This window comes from Canis lupus, chromosome 29 (assembly GCF_011100685.1).
Source record: "Canis lupus familiaris isolate Mischka breed German Shepherd chromosome 29, alternate assembly UU_Cfam_GSD_1.0, whole genome shotgun sequence".
Lineage (NCBI taxonomy): Eukaryota > Metazoa > Chordata > Mammalia > Carnivora > Canidae > Canis > Canis lupus.
This window is the reverse complement of record NC_049250.1, coordinates 27,940,733-27,957,968: the sequence shown is the minus strand read 5'-3', so window position 1 is coordinate 27,957,968 and position 17,236 is coordinate 27,940,733. Positions and strand designations below refer to the sequence as shown.

At 35.6% G+C, this 17,236-nt stretch overlaps 1 protein-coding gene across 2 annotated transcripts in view; it reads left to right on the top strand.

Moving 5' to 3' along the window:
• The window catches only part of MRPS28 (mitochondrial ribosomal protein S28), a 100,888-nt gene that overhangs the window by 22,126 nt on the left and 61,526 nt on the right, over nucleotides 1–17,236 (top strand). The gene's annotated exons all lie outside the window — the stretch shown is intronic.

The window sequence follows — 17,236 nt, the reverse complement described above, 5'->3', positions numbered from 1 at the left end:
TGTAGAAATGAATAGGGTAAGAGTAACTCTAGATCTAAGTGAGCAGTTATGAAAATTGGTTGCCTCTCTCCTGAGAGCTCTGGATATCTAGAGGTCCAAATGATTAGGAGACATGAACTCATTCTACCTGAATCTGAATTAGACCTGACAAACTTAGTATAAATTTCCTCAGATCAGTGGTGTGTGAGTAAATATTTAACAACTAGTTCTTCAATAAAAAAAGTCCCAGATTGCCAATGTCTGTGGTCTAAAACACTCTCACCATGGCCAATCTTAAGTTTCCAATGTAATGTTAATCAAATGCAGAGTTGGGAATATATATACATACTCAGCTCCTATAAGGTGGCGTAGTCTGGCTCCAGCACACCTCTACCTCAGATAATCAGAAGCTAAACGGTGTCTTGCAAGGTAGGTGCCATGAACCAAGTGATACCTGGAGGAGAAAATGGGCTTCTTATGCTGCCTGGCACTGAGAGGTAATAGCTCAAGATAGCTGTCTTGTTATATCAAATAACATATATGCTTAATCAAAAGTAGTAAGACCTCAAGAAATTTCTAAGTAGGATAAGTCTGTCAATCTAGATATTAATACTATCTATTGTGTAATGGGTCATTGAAGGGATTAAATCAGATAATGTATGTAAAGATTTAGAACAGTGATTGATATATAATAAACAGGTACTGTTATTACTATTCTTGAAATTGTAGTGATTTGGATTTTTGTGAACCAATTATAACATTCCTCAAGAGTTCCTATCAATGAGGGTTTATGCAGGAGGCAAGTATGAAGATATGCAGTCCCAAAGTTATCCTTTAAAAGAGGCATCCTAAGCTCTTGGATACTGTCAGTAGTATCTGTGGCAGATCATTTTTCATTAATAGAGAATATATCAGTAATTTAAAAATGAAGTACTGTTTTATTTTATACAAGAAATCTTCTCAGGTGCAGTAGACATCTTTATTCTCACGAGCTGACCTTTCTTACAGCCAGAACATCAGGTATTAACTTTACAAAAAATGTATTTTACAGATAACACTGCTGAATTATGGATATTTCACCTGCTTAGTCAGATTTATTATAAGTTACAAGTATAGTAAACACAGTTCCTTATGTTTTTGAATGGCAATTTTTTATGATATTTCTTTTTTTCTTTTTAAACATTTATTTATTCATGAGAGACACAGCAAGAGACATGGGCAGAAGGAGAAGCAGGCTCCCTGTGGGGAGCCCGATGCAGAACTCGATCCCAGGACCCTGGGATCACACCCTGAGCCAAAGGCAGACTCTCAGCCACCAAGCCACCCAGGTGCCCCTCTTTGTGGGTATTATTTTATGTATACTGTTCTTTATTCTCATTTCATTAAATTTTTAAAACATTAATTTTGTCATTATGTTATATTTTTTAGCATAATATTACAGAATGTCTTAGAAACTAGAAATTCTGATTTGATTCTTAGGCCTTACTGCATCACAGAATTTTAAGTATCAGTATTTGTGACTAGATATTTCTCTAGTAAGTGTCATAATATGGTTTAAGTTTATTTTATGTACAGTATAGCTTTAAATGATTAAATACTAGAATTTGTTGCAACATTTATTAAGTCTTAATTTTTCATTGAAAACTATGCACATACCATAGAAGCACATATTCTGTTACAGAAATTACTGTATGGTTGAAGCTCTTATCTTCACATATATTCCTGCCAGTGAAGCAGTCTATTTAACAGAAGTTTTTGGGGTGAGACTGATGGCTTATAATAATTTTGCAAGGAAATTGTCTAGTCTGTGGAGCAGTCACTGTATTAGAGTCTTTTTTAAAATGTATTTAGCAGAGTTAAATGCCTGCATCTTTTTTTTCTTTTTGTAGTTATCTGCAATAGTTATTTTTCAACTCCTGCTTTTGAGTGTCCCGTATCCAATTACTCTTACCAGAAATTTTCACTTCAATTTCCAAATCACTCACAAAATCAATATATTCATGACTGAGGATCATGAAGAGGGGGGGAATCATGCTGGTGCAGAATTTGATTTGTTCATTTGTTCATCCATTCATTCATTCAGCAAATATTTACTGGACCTCTTCAGTTTGGCAGGCACTGTTGTAAGGGCTGGTAAACTATCCAGACTAGCTCTCTGTCTGCCCTCATGAAGTTGGGCAGCAACTTCTACTGGAGAAAGAATGTATAGTAAACAAGTACAGAAATCAGTTTTTAAAATTGGTAATTACATGAGTAAAAAAGGGCTAATATGGTGACAAAATGTCTGGCAGGTAGAAGATAATAGTAGTTAGGAAAGGGCTTTGACTTCTATTGCTGAAAGTCTGAAAATACTCTGAGTGCTTTTTTTTTTTTTCTTTTAATGATAAGCAAGAGTCAAGGCTTAAATTCTATTCCTCTCTTGTCCTACAGACTGGTAATGTTATTTCTAATAATGTGCTAAGGAGAGTAGTTCACCTTAGCCAAGATTTGACCTGCTAGTTTGGTATCTTTTGTTCCCTTCCAATCTATGTGTATACATACCCTAATGGCTATGTAGGTAGCAACTATAGCTCCATATCTACATACATTGTTTTCTGGGGAGAAACTTTCTATATTAGCAAATCCTTTGTTGTCCAGTTTTTAATTCATCATGGAAAGAAGGTTTCTACTCTTCACAGAATATTTATTGAATTTCTTGATCTCTGTGTGAAGAAATACTTAGTTTCTTTCCAAAACCCTTCTCTAGGTCTCTTACAGCTACCTGTCACTAATGCTTTGAAAGTATTGGTGTCCCTGGGTGGGTCAGTTGGTTAAGTGTCTGACTCTTGATACTGGCTCCGGTCATGGTCTCAAGATTGTGAGATTGAGCCCTGAGTTGGGCTCTGTGCTCCCTCTCCCTGTAGCCTTCCCCCCTCACTTGTCACTTGTCCCCTCTAAAAAAAATAATAATAAAGAAATAAAAAGTATTATAGAAGAGTGTTAGATCAGCATAATTACTACTTACCTATATTTAAGACAAAATTTGTAGGTGGGAAATCTTTTATTTAGATCTTACCTGTTGTCTTTATAGTTGGTAGAAAGATAATAGTACCAAATGAGAAAGTAGTGAGATCCAGCTAGATCTCTGGTCATACCTTTTCATACCTACAAGTTTAGTTTATATGATTAGATAGAACAGCTTTTTGGGCTGGACATGTTTACTCCCTACCTCCATGTTGTCAGGCTGCCTCTGAGCCGATTTTAGAAGGGTAACTGAGTAATGGCAGAACTTCTTGCTTTGATACATTTACCTAAGAGACTACAAATAAAATGTAGATATTTACGTAATTTATTCATCATTCATCAGCCTGGTTTGCTTTTTTAAATTTTTTTTAAAAATTTTTTTTATTTATTCATGATAGTCACACACAGAGAGAGAGAGAGAGAGAGAAAGAGAGAGGCAGAGACACAGGCAGAGGGAGAAGCAGACTCCATGCACCGGGAGCCCGACGTGGGACTCGATCCCGGGTCTCCAGGATCGCGCCCTGGGCCAAAGGCAGGCGCCAAACCGCTGCGCCACCCAGGGATCCCTGGTTTGCTTTAAATCCCTTTTGAGAACCATTTTTTCTCTTCAGTTTGACTTTTGTGTCATTGAATCTATTCTACTTTAGGACGGTTTAAATTAATTAAATGCAAAGAAAAATAGCTCATTTAATAAATACTCAGTTTTGCAAAATGTTTTAATTTTTTCATTATTTTTAAGATTTTTTATTAAGTTTTAATAGGTACAAATGTAGTGATCCAAAGGGGCACCTGCACCCCAATGTTTATAGCAGCAATGTCCACAGTAGCTGAAGTATGGAAAGAGCCCAGATGTCCATCGACAGATGAATGGGTAAAGAAGATGTGGTGTGTATACACACACACACACACACACACACACACAGGGATATTACTTAGCCATCAAAAAGCATGAAATCTTATTTACATTGATGTGGATGGAACTGGAGGGTATTGTGCTGAGTGAAATAAGTCAGAGAAAGACAATTCAGAGGATCATGGGGAAGGGAGAGAAAACTGAATGGGAAGAAATCAGAGAGAGACAAACCGTAAGAGACTCTCTTTTTAAAAAAAAATTATTTATTTATTCATGAGAGACAGAGAGAGAGAGAGGCAGAGGGAGAAACAGGCTCCATGCAGGGAGGATTGGATTCCAGGACTCCAGGATCACACCCTGGCGGAAGGCAGGTGCTAAACCGCTGAGCCACCTGGGAATCCCCACCGTAAGAGACTTTTTTTTTTTTTTTTTTTTTGAGACTCTTAACCATACGAAACAAACAGAGGGTTGCTGGAGCAGCGGAATGGGGTAATTCGGGGATAGGCATTAAGGAGGGCCGGTGAGGTAATGAGCACTGGGTGTTACATGCAATTGATAAATTACTGAACTCTACATCTGAAACTTATGATGTACTACTATAAGTTAGCTAATTGAATTTAAATTTAAGAAAAAGAAGGAAAGTAGGGGATATTTTCCTTACTTTCCAAGTGAAGAAAGTGAGTCTCCATGCATAATGTATTGCATGTATTACAGTGACACAACTGGTAATTAAGGCAGGGATTCAAACTTTAGGCTGTGTGTGTCATACACAGCCCATGAATGTTCTTTTCAACTCTACTATGCTGCTCTCTAGATCCCGCAGCATGTAGTTACTTAGTATCATAAGACCCTCCTAAAAGGATCTCACATAGGAGCCAGTTTTTATACCAGCAACCCTGAAAACAGTGTGATAGTAAAGCTCTATGGAGGCCTGTTAAAGAATGGTAGGTAGCCTGTTATAATATCTTTGGTTATGGTATCCATAGTCTAATATGTTTGGATAGTGTTACCACTAATAAGCTAATGACCAGTGGGTCCAGGCTTTGTTTCAGAATGGATGTGTAACAATCATGGTGAGACTTGTAGTTACAGGAGCTGATTAACTTCTAACAACGAGTTGTAGCTTAGAGTCATCTGGCCTCGTGTTATATGAGAAAGCTTTATTTCAAGAAAAGTTTATTTTGCAAATTGTAGAAAGTTGACTCTATATATAATACTCAATTTTTAATTCTTTGATTCTTTTTATAAAATATGTCATATACTTTGCTTGAACTTTGTCAGACCAAAATGGTTTAACCTGTTTTTTTGGTCTTTGTTTTTGATGAACCAAGGTCATAATTACAAACATTAGTGTCTGTGGTGTATCATAATCCAAATATATAGAATTATTACTCCTTAGCTGTACAACCCCTCTAATTCTGTAGTTTTTGTGTTTCACCTTTAGATGTCATCATTCTTTCTCTGCTGTTGTACTTATGTATGCATTTTTAGCTTTCTTGAAATTTTAATTTTCTTCTTCTAATATTCTGATGCCCAGAAAATTGGTCACCAAATTTGTTGTGCTTAAAATAAGATAATAATAGTAGTGTTTGTGAGTAATGACCTCTCAGCCTCTTCTATAAGTAAAGTGTATGTACTTTAATATATGGACTTCAACATGTATTTTAACAGCTCCTAAACTCCTTTGCTTAGTTCTCATTGGGTTCTGTGGAGACTTGATGTCACCAGATAACTAACTTCCTGATAAGTATAACTAGGTAGGGGTCTTGCCTGCATTGACTGCCTGTTCACTGATGCCTTTGGTAGGGATTGTCACATCTCAGGACAGTGTTTGTTGAGCCAGTCAGTGTGCTATTGTCTTGCACATGAGTATTTATTGTGGTTGAGAGTTTAACAGTAGGAACATTAGTGAAAATAAGGTGGGATTATTGGACCACAAATACTATTTGAGATAGTATCAATTCTTACAGTAAATTTGTAAGTAAATCAGTAAATCCCTTAAGAACATTATTAAGCCAAGGGTATTGTTTTATAGCATTGATTAGTTTGATTGGCTTGGAATGTACCTGTAGTACTTTTTATTAGTCTCAAGAATTGAGCTGTTGATTTTATTATTTTTTTAATTAAGGTTTTATTTTGATTCTAGTATAGTTAATATACCGTGGTATATTAGTTTCAGGTGTACAATATAGTGATTCAGCAAGTCCATACATAACCCAGTGCTCATTGCAACAAGTGTGCTCCTTAACCCCCATCATCTGTTTCACCCATCCCCTCTGGTAACCAGTTTGTTCTTTATACTTAGGAGTCTGTTTCTTTCTCTCTTTTTTCCTATTGCTCATTTGTTTCTTAAATTCCATGTATGAGTGAAATCATATGGTGTTTGTCTTTCTCTGACTTATTTTGCTTATCAAAATGCCCTTTCGCTCCATCCATGTTTTTGCAAATGGCAATACTTCATTCTTTTTTATGGCTGAGTAATTTATATATACGTATGTGTGTATATATATATATATAATTCTATTTTTAAATAAACTAGGTCATGGTGCAATTTTTCACTGAGTCAGGAAACAATGAGTAGCTATCATGCGTCACCTTTGTGTTTAATGCTGTTTATGTTCAGATTAAAGACAGGATATTTCAGGGAGTTGATTGATTCAGTCAGGGGGATAGAGAAGTAAATCGATACATATTACACTGTATAAGTTCTATTGACTGTCTCCAAAAGGAATGGAGAAGAGGGGAATCCCTGATTCGGTTAGGTTGTCAGAGAAGGTTTCCCAGAGGAATTAACAATTGAATTGAGTTGTAAAGGATGGATTGTAGGAGATACAAAGAGCAAAAAATGGCTGTACTTGTAAAGTTTTAAGTGAGGGAGAGCCTGGCTTTTCTGGGAACTCAAATGGCATAGTTGGTTTAAGTTGAGAAGTGATGAGACAGTGGAGAGATGGGCAGGAGCCAGACCTTCAAGGGATTTATATACCATTCTAAAAAATTGGGACTTTTTTCTGAAAGTGATAAAGAGCCATTAAAACAGACCTGGTTTGTGTTTCAATGAGAGCATTCTGGCAGTGTTGTGGAGCATATATTGGAAGAATGAAATGAGTCAGGCCAATAAAGAAGCTTCTGGAAGGAAGTAATGAGACCATTAATTAAGTAAGACAGTTAAGAGAGGAGACTTTTTTTTTTTAAGATTTATTTATTTATTTATTCATGAGAGACAGAGAAAGAGAGAGAGAGAGAGAGGCAGAGAAACAGGCAGAGGGAGAAGCAGGCTCCATGCAGGAATCCCGACGTGAGACTCCATCCCAGGTCTCCAGGATCATACCCTGGGCTGAAGGCAGCGCTAAACCTCTGAGCTACCCGGGCTGACTGAGAGGAGACTTTCGTTAGCAATTTAGGAGTTAGCAGAAACAGGTCTTGGTAACTAAGCATGGATAATGAGGTAGAAGTTTGGTGTTTGATTTAAGACATGAATGACTAGTAGATAGTAAATCTGGTCGTACTGGGGAGGTAGACATGGGGAATGGATTATATTGATGAAATGCCCAGATTTAGGTCAGTTTTGATTCTCTCATTCCCACTCATAGTCATACTACTTCTGATTATTATTAGTTAAGGAACATTTGTCTTTTTACTGAAGTATAAAATCCTTTTTATTAAACTATATTTATCTTGTTGGTTAAAGAGCCAAGTTCTCTAAATCTTATTTCATTGTTATATTTTAATTTTGATTTTTCAAGAATTGTATGTATTTCTGTAAAATCATATAGACCAGTTTTACAAATGAGGTCTATTTATTTATTAATGTGTTAATGAAGATCACGTCTTTTAAAGCATTGTTTCTACATTGGCATCTCTATCAAAACACACATGATTGACAGTTCTGAAAATCGAAGAGTTTCAAAACAAGCATGATTGGCAGGTCTAAGGTAACTAGCACGTGCACTGAATATTATTTGTACTTTTGTTTGACACTAAGGTAGAAAAAACGAGCTAATTTCCCAGTCTTTGTTTCTATTTCAGGTTGTATGATATATAGGGTCAAATAGAGTAGGATGGATATTGCATGTTTCAAAGACTGAAGTTTTCAAGGCGTGTTGGTGGGAGAAAAGAGAAAAAAAAGAATTTGAATTAAGTGGTTCTCTTTATTCCAGAGGACATGGTACACAATTTAAAAATATGAATTTTTTTAAAATAGATTTGTGATTGAAAATCATTCTATCATGTTTTCTTAACAGAGCTCTGATTATTTTTCAGGATAAAAGAGCATCTATTATATTTAACTTTTTAGTAAGAAGTCTTAAGAATATGTGTAAATTATAAAATATCTCAGAAGTGTTCTGAGTTCATGAAACACATGTAATCAGACTTCTGAATAGCATTTGATGTAAAAACAACAATAACAACAAAACTAAGCTCACAGATAAAGAGAACAGATTGATGTTTGCCAGAGGCAGGGAGTAGGAGGTGGTCAAAATGGGTGCTAGGGGAGCAAAAGGTACAAAATTACAGTAGTAAGTCTTGGGGATATGATGTATTACATGGTGACTATTTTTAATAATACTGTATTACATATTCAAAAGTTGCTAAGAGTAGATCTTAGAAGTTCTCATCACAAGAAAAAGAATTTCTTGCATAATTGTATATGGTGACACTAGACTTACTCTGGTGATCGTTTCACAGTATATACAAATATCAAATTGTTATGTTGTACACCTGAAATTAATGTTATATATGTCAGTTATACCTCAATAAAAAACATGTTTTTAATGAATAGCATTAGAGGTTATTTTTCCCCCTCAGATATATGGCATAGCATTCTTCTATTTGATTTGTTCTATTGGATTTTATTTTGATTGATGTACAAAATTGATTTACTTTATATAGCATATTCACATGCATAGCTGTATTAGCACAGAGATTGTGTAAATTTATATGTCTAATACATTTGCCATATATGCCTTCCCAGGACTGTAAAGGTTAAAAGTGAATCTGGAAACTACTATGGTGGCTGCTTGTTAAGGAATGCAAGCAATTAAGTGTTCCTGCAAAAGCTTTGAAGTTAATATCTTAATAGGATGAAGAGGAGAAAAAGTCAAGGCTGCACTCCCTACAATTGGTTCAGGCTGTAGTTCTATTGACTTAAGAATAGACTTTAGAAAAATTAAAAGCTCTCTTAAATAGAAAGTATGAGTTCTACTTTAGTTTGTAGAATTTTGTATTAATTTAGATTGGCACTTTATAATATCTACAAACTCTCAGGGGCCCAGGATTTCAGTATGTATTCTGTAATTTGTGGTTAATAATAAGAACAATAATAGCTAACATTTGTTGAGTACTCTATGCTAGCATATTAAGAGTTTTGCATGTAGTATTTTCTTTAATTTTTTTATTACTCTATGGTAGATACTATTAGAATCTTCATTTAAAAAACACTGAAGAAACAAAGGCTATAGAGATTTTAAGTCACTTCCCCAAAGATAGCAGCTAGTAAGTAAACAGACCTGAGACAATGTGGCTCCATATTATTAACCACTACTCACTACTTTATACTGATCAGATATATTTCCAGGGTGTGTGTGTGTGTGTGTGTGTGTGTGTGTGTATGATTTGTTAATTTTTTCAGCAAATGTTTATTGAGTATCTTAATTACAGTATGCTGAATGTAGTTTAAATGAACTGTGTGATGTCTTTAGGAGGGAGGATGTGTAGAGCACAGTAACTCAGAGGAATACAGGGATGAATGCCTATGTACATGATGTGGTCAAACATTAGAAATCAAAGGAGAAGCTAGAGAAATGAAAGTTGAAATGGTTTCATAAACAACAACAAAAAAGGGCCTCCTCAAAGAGATGAAACTAGCTAGATTCTGGAGGATAAGGATAATATCCATACTCTGTTAGGAGATGGATATTAAGAGGACATCCATGGGGAAAAGCATGAGTAGTGGCATGGAACTAAGAATGAGCTTGGTGGGGTTATGTTAGTTATCTCTACTTGTGTAATATGTTACTCCAAAACTTAGTGGCTTAAAACAATAAAAATTTATTCTATCACATAATTGGTGTGGGTCAGGAATACCAGAGTGTTTTAGTTGAACAGTTATGGCTCAGAGTTTCTCATGAAGTTCAGACAAGATATTAGCTAGGGCTGCAGTCATCTGAAGGCTTGACTGAGGCTGGAGGATTTGATTCCAAGGCAGCTCGCTCATGTGCCTGGTAGGTTAGTGCTGGCTGTGGATAGGAAGGCCTGAGTTTCTTCTCTCCATTGGGCTGCTGAGGATCTTCACAGCATAGTAGTTAGCTTCACAGCATAGTAGTTAGCTTCCCCAAGAGTGAATAATTTAAGAAAGGTTGAGGTGGTTATGATACCTCTTATAACCTAGTCCTGTGCATTGTCACTTTTGCCTTATTCTTTAAAAAAAAAGAAATTTAAGATTTTATTTACTTTTTTGACAGAAAAGAGAGAGAGCAAGCACAAGCAGGGGGAGTGGCAGAGGGAGAGGGAGAAGCAGGGTCCCAAACAAGCAGGGAGCCAGATGTTGGGCTCCATCCCAGGATCCCAGGATCATGACTCAAGCCAAAGGCAGACACTTAACTGACTGAATCACCCAGGTGCCTGAACTTCCTTATTCTCTTCATTAGAAGCAAGTCACTAAACCTAGCCCTCACTCAAGGGAAGGGAATTAGTCTCCACCTTTTAGAGGGAATTGTGTACAAAATATGTGTACATATTTTAAAATCACCACAATTGTCAGGAGCCCATGGCTTGGTGAAATTTTAGGGATTAAATACTTGTTTTGCTAGACAGGCAAGAGCCTGTATAGAAAACTCTGAATTTCAGGGTAAGAACTTACAACAATGGAAAGATAGCAGAGTGGCATTTGGGAAGTGATATTTATGTGTAATGACACTCGTAATAAGGTGTGAGATGGGATGGACACCGCAGGGACAGTTTTGAGACCATTGTAGTCCAGGCCGGGGACTCATCTTCTAGGAGAGATGGGAAAGGAAAGCTAGGAGGGACTGTTCCCGGAAATGACCGGTGCTTGAGGTTTCCAGCCTGAGTGACTAGAAAAATAGAGGTCACGGCAATAGGGAAGGTGGGCAGAGTTGCTGTTCACAATAAGGTAGCACATGGATCTCTGTTTTAGACATGTTGTGGTTTTCTGTAGGTATTTGGCCATGTGGGATTGGATTGATGAAATGATGAAAAATTAGGCTGTAGAATAACAGCAACCCTGGAATTAGCAAGTTCATATTGGACTGTAAGTTTCTATATATTCTGCTTGTATCAGAAAAACAAAACCAAACCAAAAAAAATGAAGGCAACGGCATCAGTGCAGATTTGTGTTTGTGCATTAGGGAGAGTGACTGATTTGAAGAAACCTTGCTGCGTTCGGCTTCAGGCATCCTTTCAGACCTGAAATCGCTTTATTTCTCACAGTAGAATACAAATGTAGCAGTAACTGATGAGATCATAGGGAGGTAGCCTAACCTTGCCAGGTGTATTCATTAGAGGTTCTTATTATTCAGCTGCTACCAGAGTTCTCAAAATGTCTTTCACTCGCTTTTATTTTATTTATTTTTAAAATAGTTTATTTATTTATTCATGAGAGACAGAGAGAGGCAGAGACACAAGCAGAGGGAGAAGCAGGCTCCACTCTGGGAGCCCGACACGGGACTTGATCCTGGGTCTCCAGGATCACACCCTGGGTGCTAAACCCCTGAGCCACTCGGGCTGCCCTCACTTGCTTTTAGAAGATTTCTTATTACTTTCTCTTCTTCACTCTTGTGTCCCTTATTCTCCTCGCCCATCTCCTCAGCAGGTAACCTGATCCCCTTCTTTACTGAAATCAAGTTCCTACATTAGTTTAATCCATATGAAATTATGATTTCTTTCAAGTAAAAAAAGTTGAATATCTGATTCAATGTAATACCCCCATATTTTCTATTCTCTACCTTCAGTCATCTTTCCTAGAGAATCTGATAACATTTGAAACAGTTTTACCTTTTTTCCTCTTCAAACTATTGTCCTCTTCCTCCCTGTCCCCCCAAGTTGCCCCAGTTTCCCAGATTTCCATACATACATCAGGTCAGACCACCTGGCTCTGCCCACCCATCCAACTCATTGAAAAGCCCCTTTAAACTTGGCAGTGCCCCGGGCGTCCTCCCAGCAGTTTGTGGAAGCTGTCCTGTGGTATTCAACACCCATGGCTCATCCCCCTTCTCAAACTATCATATACCTTCATATTCATGGTGCTCCTTCTACTTCCCTGTTCTTTTTATTCATTCCTCTCAAAGGGCTTTATAAAATTTGGGGGATGAAACACGGTAAAGGAGGAGACCCAGAAGTTCCTGGCATGTGCAGGGAAGTTAAGAAGAACAAGAATCAGGAGGAACATGGGAGTGGAGGACAAGAGGCCTTGGTTCTAATTCTGTATCATCCTGGAAAAACACTTTATATGCCTATAAATGACCCTTATAAGTGTCTCCATTTATATGTATCTCTTTTTCTTATATTTTAATTATGAGTGAATTAGGAATTCAGGTTCAACATAGTCCTGTACTCAAAAATAAGATGCTTTGTTTTCAGCTTGTTTTAATTCTTAGGGAACGATTTTTCCATAAATAAACTACAGTTAAACTTCTTTTAAAGTTTTAATTCAGAACTTTAATTTTAGACCTAAAATAGAATACTTTGTATTCTTTTTTAAAATGCAAATTAGTATTAAATAGGTGTAATTAAATCTTTAATTAGTACTGATTGAGCACATTATAATGTTCATGTGGATTGTATGCTACTGGCTGTGTCATTTTTGAATTTATTAAGCAATGAATCTTTCCTGGATGTATTATCCTTAAAAGCATTTTCCTTCATGTACAGTACTTTTTCTGAAAATGGAATTATCAGTTACTTATTATGACATGTAGCAGAGAGAACTATACCTCTTTCATTGTGGGGTATATGATTTGAAGTTGGCCTCGGAAACATGTTGCTGTGAATGTATACATTTTGAAGCTCAGCATTTTTGCTTGTTAACCTTACCTCAGAACTTTTGTTTTACCATCCATTTTGTTTTGGCCTTTACACTACATTTACTTTTATTTACTGGGATGATATGTGCCAAACTGTTCTCTAAAGTTCACAGCTAAACATAAACTCTTTAATTCTCACAATCTAATCCAGAAACTAAATATCTTTTCCTAATTGCAATTGCAAATATTTTAGCCTGCCTGTTTCCTGAATGTAATTTATTTACAAACTTTAATTTTGAATTTAGCTTCTTTTTCAAATACTGTGCCTTCATTATGAATTTTTTAAGTTCTTTGTTTCATTCATTTCACTGAAGGAAACATCTGAAGTTTGAAGGAAAATGTTCCAGAATTGAAGCTTAGCATATGCTGATTTGTGATATAAGTTCTATATATGTTAGTAATGGTGATGATGGTGGTGATGATGATGGCTGATTATAGCAGCAGCCACTTCCTAGTTCTTAGAACTGTTAGGAAATTCTCTCTCCAAAGGAATCTAAAGTCACTTTAAGAAAGAAAACATATGCTATATCTTTTGACAGAAGTAATTTTTAAGTGCCTGGCATATTGCCTTGCAGTAAAGTAAATTCACCGTAAATATTAAGCATTTAGCTAACAGTAGGGAGTTGCAGTTATTGGTGAGGATGTACTGTTCTTAGTTTTCCATTGGTGTTACAAAGGAACAGAATTGCATTCGTTGAGGAGGAAGTGTATTTCTGTTTCAGTAAAGTAACAAGAACTGTTAAGAAAAATGAAACTGATGTTGAATTCAATGAGAATTTAGTATTTTCCAGAATTAGAAATTAATAGATATCTGCTCTTATCTTCACAGTTGTCTAATATTATCAGTCATTATAGACAGTAATTATCAGCTGTTAGCTCTTGCCTTGTTTAGTCACTTCTAGGTATCATTGTGGTTTAAGCTCATTGCCCTTGAAATAAGAATTCCCGCATTTGAATCTTGGCCATATTTCTTATTGGCCATATTTCTTATTGTGTATCTTATTGTATATTAAGTATCTTGGGCAAGTTACTTAACTTATTGGAGTCTCAATTTTGTTGTCTTTAAAATGGATGAATGAATTGATAGGACTTCCCTCAAATGGTTAGTATGAGCACTAAATGAGGTGGTCGTCATCGTCATCAGTAGCTGACATTATTGAACCTTTTCTACATATCTGACATACATATCTTACTGTCTGTCATTATACCTACATTACAGATGAGGAAAGTGAGCCTCAGAGAATTTAAGTGACTTTCCAGATCACTTGGACTTGTGTCAACTGCACATAGCAGGAAACCTAACAGTTTGTGGCTTAAAGTTACAGAGACTTACTTTTTTTGTGTAACAATTCTGGATGTTAATGGCCTTGGGGCTTGCTTCAGTGGTTACACAGCATCAGCACCAGCTTCAGGCTTCTTGAATCATGGGTGTGGTAAGGCTCCTGGATATCATATCTGTATTCAAGAGAAGGAAGAGAATGAGGTAGGCCAGGTTAGCTTCTCCGCCTTTTTTTTTTTAATCAAGAAAGCAAAAGCTGGAAAGCTCATTTAGAAATCTCTTCCAGACTCTTTCTTTGATCAGACCTGTATAAATTGGCCCCTCCCTAGCTGCAGGGAAAACTCTGAAAACAAGCATTTAATCTTTTCATAGTACAGTGCTGCAGGGGAGAAGGAAAGGGGAGTAACTCTATTACCTAAGCCAGTGGGCTCGACCCCTTTGCCTAAGGACCAATTCTTGAGGGACAGAACTGAGATACAGATCCAGGTATGCTGCACTTCAGAAGCTAACTTATTTCTCCAGTTCTGCCCCTTAAAAAAAAAAAAAAAAAAATCCAGACACCCACATTACAAACATTTTGAAAAAACATTATCCCACATCTACATAGGTACAGCTTTTCTTCTTAAAATTTTGTATTTATCAGAATAAAACTATGTACTTCTTTAGCCTGGCTGAATTTTGAAGTTATAAGTTATGTGTTTCTCCCTGTCTTCAAATAGAAATATAAAACAAAACAAAAATTAGTGACCAAATGTTTTTTTATGGTAGATACGACTACTAAGATATGTTTGTTTCAGGGGATTTCTGATAACATTTTTCAACTTTCTATAGTAAAAAAGAACCCCGTAATACATAATTAAAGTAATAAGTTTTTACTTCTTTCCGTTCTAATTATTATGTTTTAACTCACGGTAAATGAGTTTGTTCTATGCTCATTTCCTAAGGGGTGGTTATCCACTGATTTCATTTTCTGGAAAATAAAATTATGTCACAATTCTTGGAAACTGCATATTTATTTTTTTGTTATGTTTTTTCAGAGATGGGGGTGGGGTGAAGAATGGGTGAAATTAAGGTCATAATTCAAATTCTCTATTCAGTCCTCAGAGACATAACTATTGTTTACTCTTTTATTCTGTCTTGTTTATATTTGAGGTAAATCACACTGAATTTTGTAGAGGAAAAAGGGATAAGATAGAGTAACATTTTGCGCTAGGCAACATTATCCACATTTTGTAGGCAAGGAGGCTGAGGCCTAGAGAAGTATGAAACTTAGGCAGAGGCAATAAGCTAGGCCACAGCAGGGTTTGTTTTAGAGCATGATCTGTTCCACAGCTCACTGTGAGCCTGAAATCCTCAACAGTCTCCCCTTAAGACAGATCTTTCTGTTTCTTTTAAAATATTTAAATGACATGTTTATCAAACATGATATATCTCTACATATCACTTTTTACATTGCAACAATTTTTTGTTGCAATAATCTTTTATAAAATAAATAATTAAGAGACATAAATCAGTGTAAGTCATAGTTTATCTTAGGACCATACTTTTTGATTTCTGTTTTTACCAGATCACTTATCAGAGATGTTATCAAGTAATACATATCTAAGTTAAGCTAAAGTTACCCACATCATTGTCAACCATGAACTATCATTGACTAATAGAACATATGGACTATTCCTGTTTGAGCTTTCTAGTCTGAATTTCAAAATATGTCTTTTTAACTAATGACATTGTGGTATGGTCTATCCATATTTCTGTTTGTAGAGCTCTATTTTCAGGTTCATTTTTTAAAAACGGATAATTAACCAAGGAAAATATTTCTAGTGCATTTTTATAAGAAAAAGGAAAGTTAAGAAAAGTATTTATACATTTATCATTATAAATATCAAATATATTCTTTTTTTATTTTTTTAAAGACGGAAAATATTTCTAGTGCATTTTTATAAGAAAAAGGAAAGTTAAGAAAAGTATTTATACATTTATCATTATAAATATCAAATATATTCTTTTTTTATTTTTTTAAAGACTTTATTTGTTTATTCATGAGAGATACAGAGAGAGAGAGGTAGAGACACAGGCAGAGGGAAAAGCAGGCTCCATGCAGGGAGCCCTATGTGGGACTCAATCCCAGGACTGGGATCACACCCTGAGCCAAAGGCTGAAGCTCAACTGCTGAGCCACCCAGGCGTCCCCACTGTTTTCATAAATAGCACTTCAGTGACAGTTCTGTTCATAAATCTTGGTATGATTATCTGATTTTTTTTGGATTAAATTCTTTGGAGTAGAGAACTAGAAAGGATATACATTATTTAAAAATGTATGCATATTTGCAATTTGCCACGAAGTAACTATTTCTCCTTTTAATACTATGTGCTATTTTATTTTTCATGTTAATCAATCTAATAGACAAAAATATATCATTGTTTTAATTTGCATTTTTGAGACAATGATGAACATTTTAACATTTAATTCTGAAATAATTTTATATTCTGGTTTCATTAACTCATTCTAGTTGCTCATTAATCTTTTGGATTTATCACTTTATTAATTTATACCATTTTTCATAATTAAAACTATTTACTTTCAGTTTATTATAGATTACCTTTGCCCTACAAATTGTATTATATAATTTTATGTATTTTTTTCATTTACAGTTTCTAGTTTGGTTGTCATACCTAGACCATTGCCTCCATGGAAATATTGGCATGATTCCTTCTAGTATTTTATAGTTTTATATTGGTTTTAACTTACTTTACACTATTTGAAATTTATTTTGTACTAAGTCATCATCTACCTCCTCCAGCCCATCATAATAATTGCTCATAATCACTGAACTCTTAATACCTTCTTGCATAGTTTCTATGACACACATTTCTTTGCATGTTACTCTCTCTTATCTCCTTGAAGTCACTGTTTGGCCAGGTGACGTTTGTGACATAGTTGTCATTGCCTGTCCATATGCAGAGTTAGTCTTGACTATATTACAAGTTTCTCCCTGCTACCTGAATGCAAATTGTTTCTTCAAAACCTCCTGTAAGCTGAAATGATGTTAAGTGAGGAAGCAATTACCATTTCATAAAA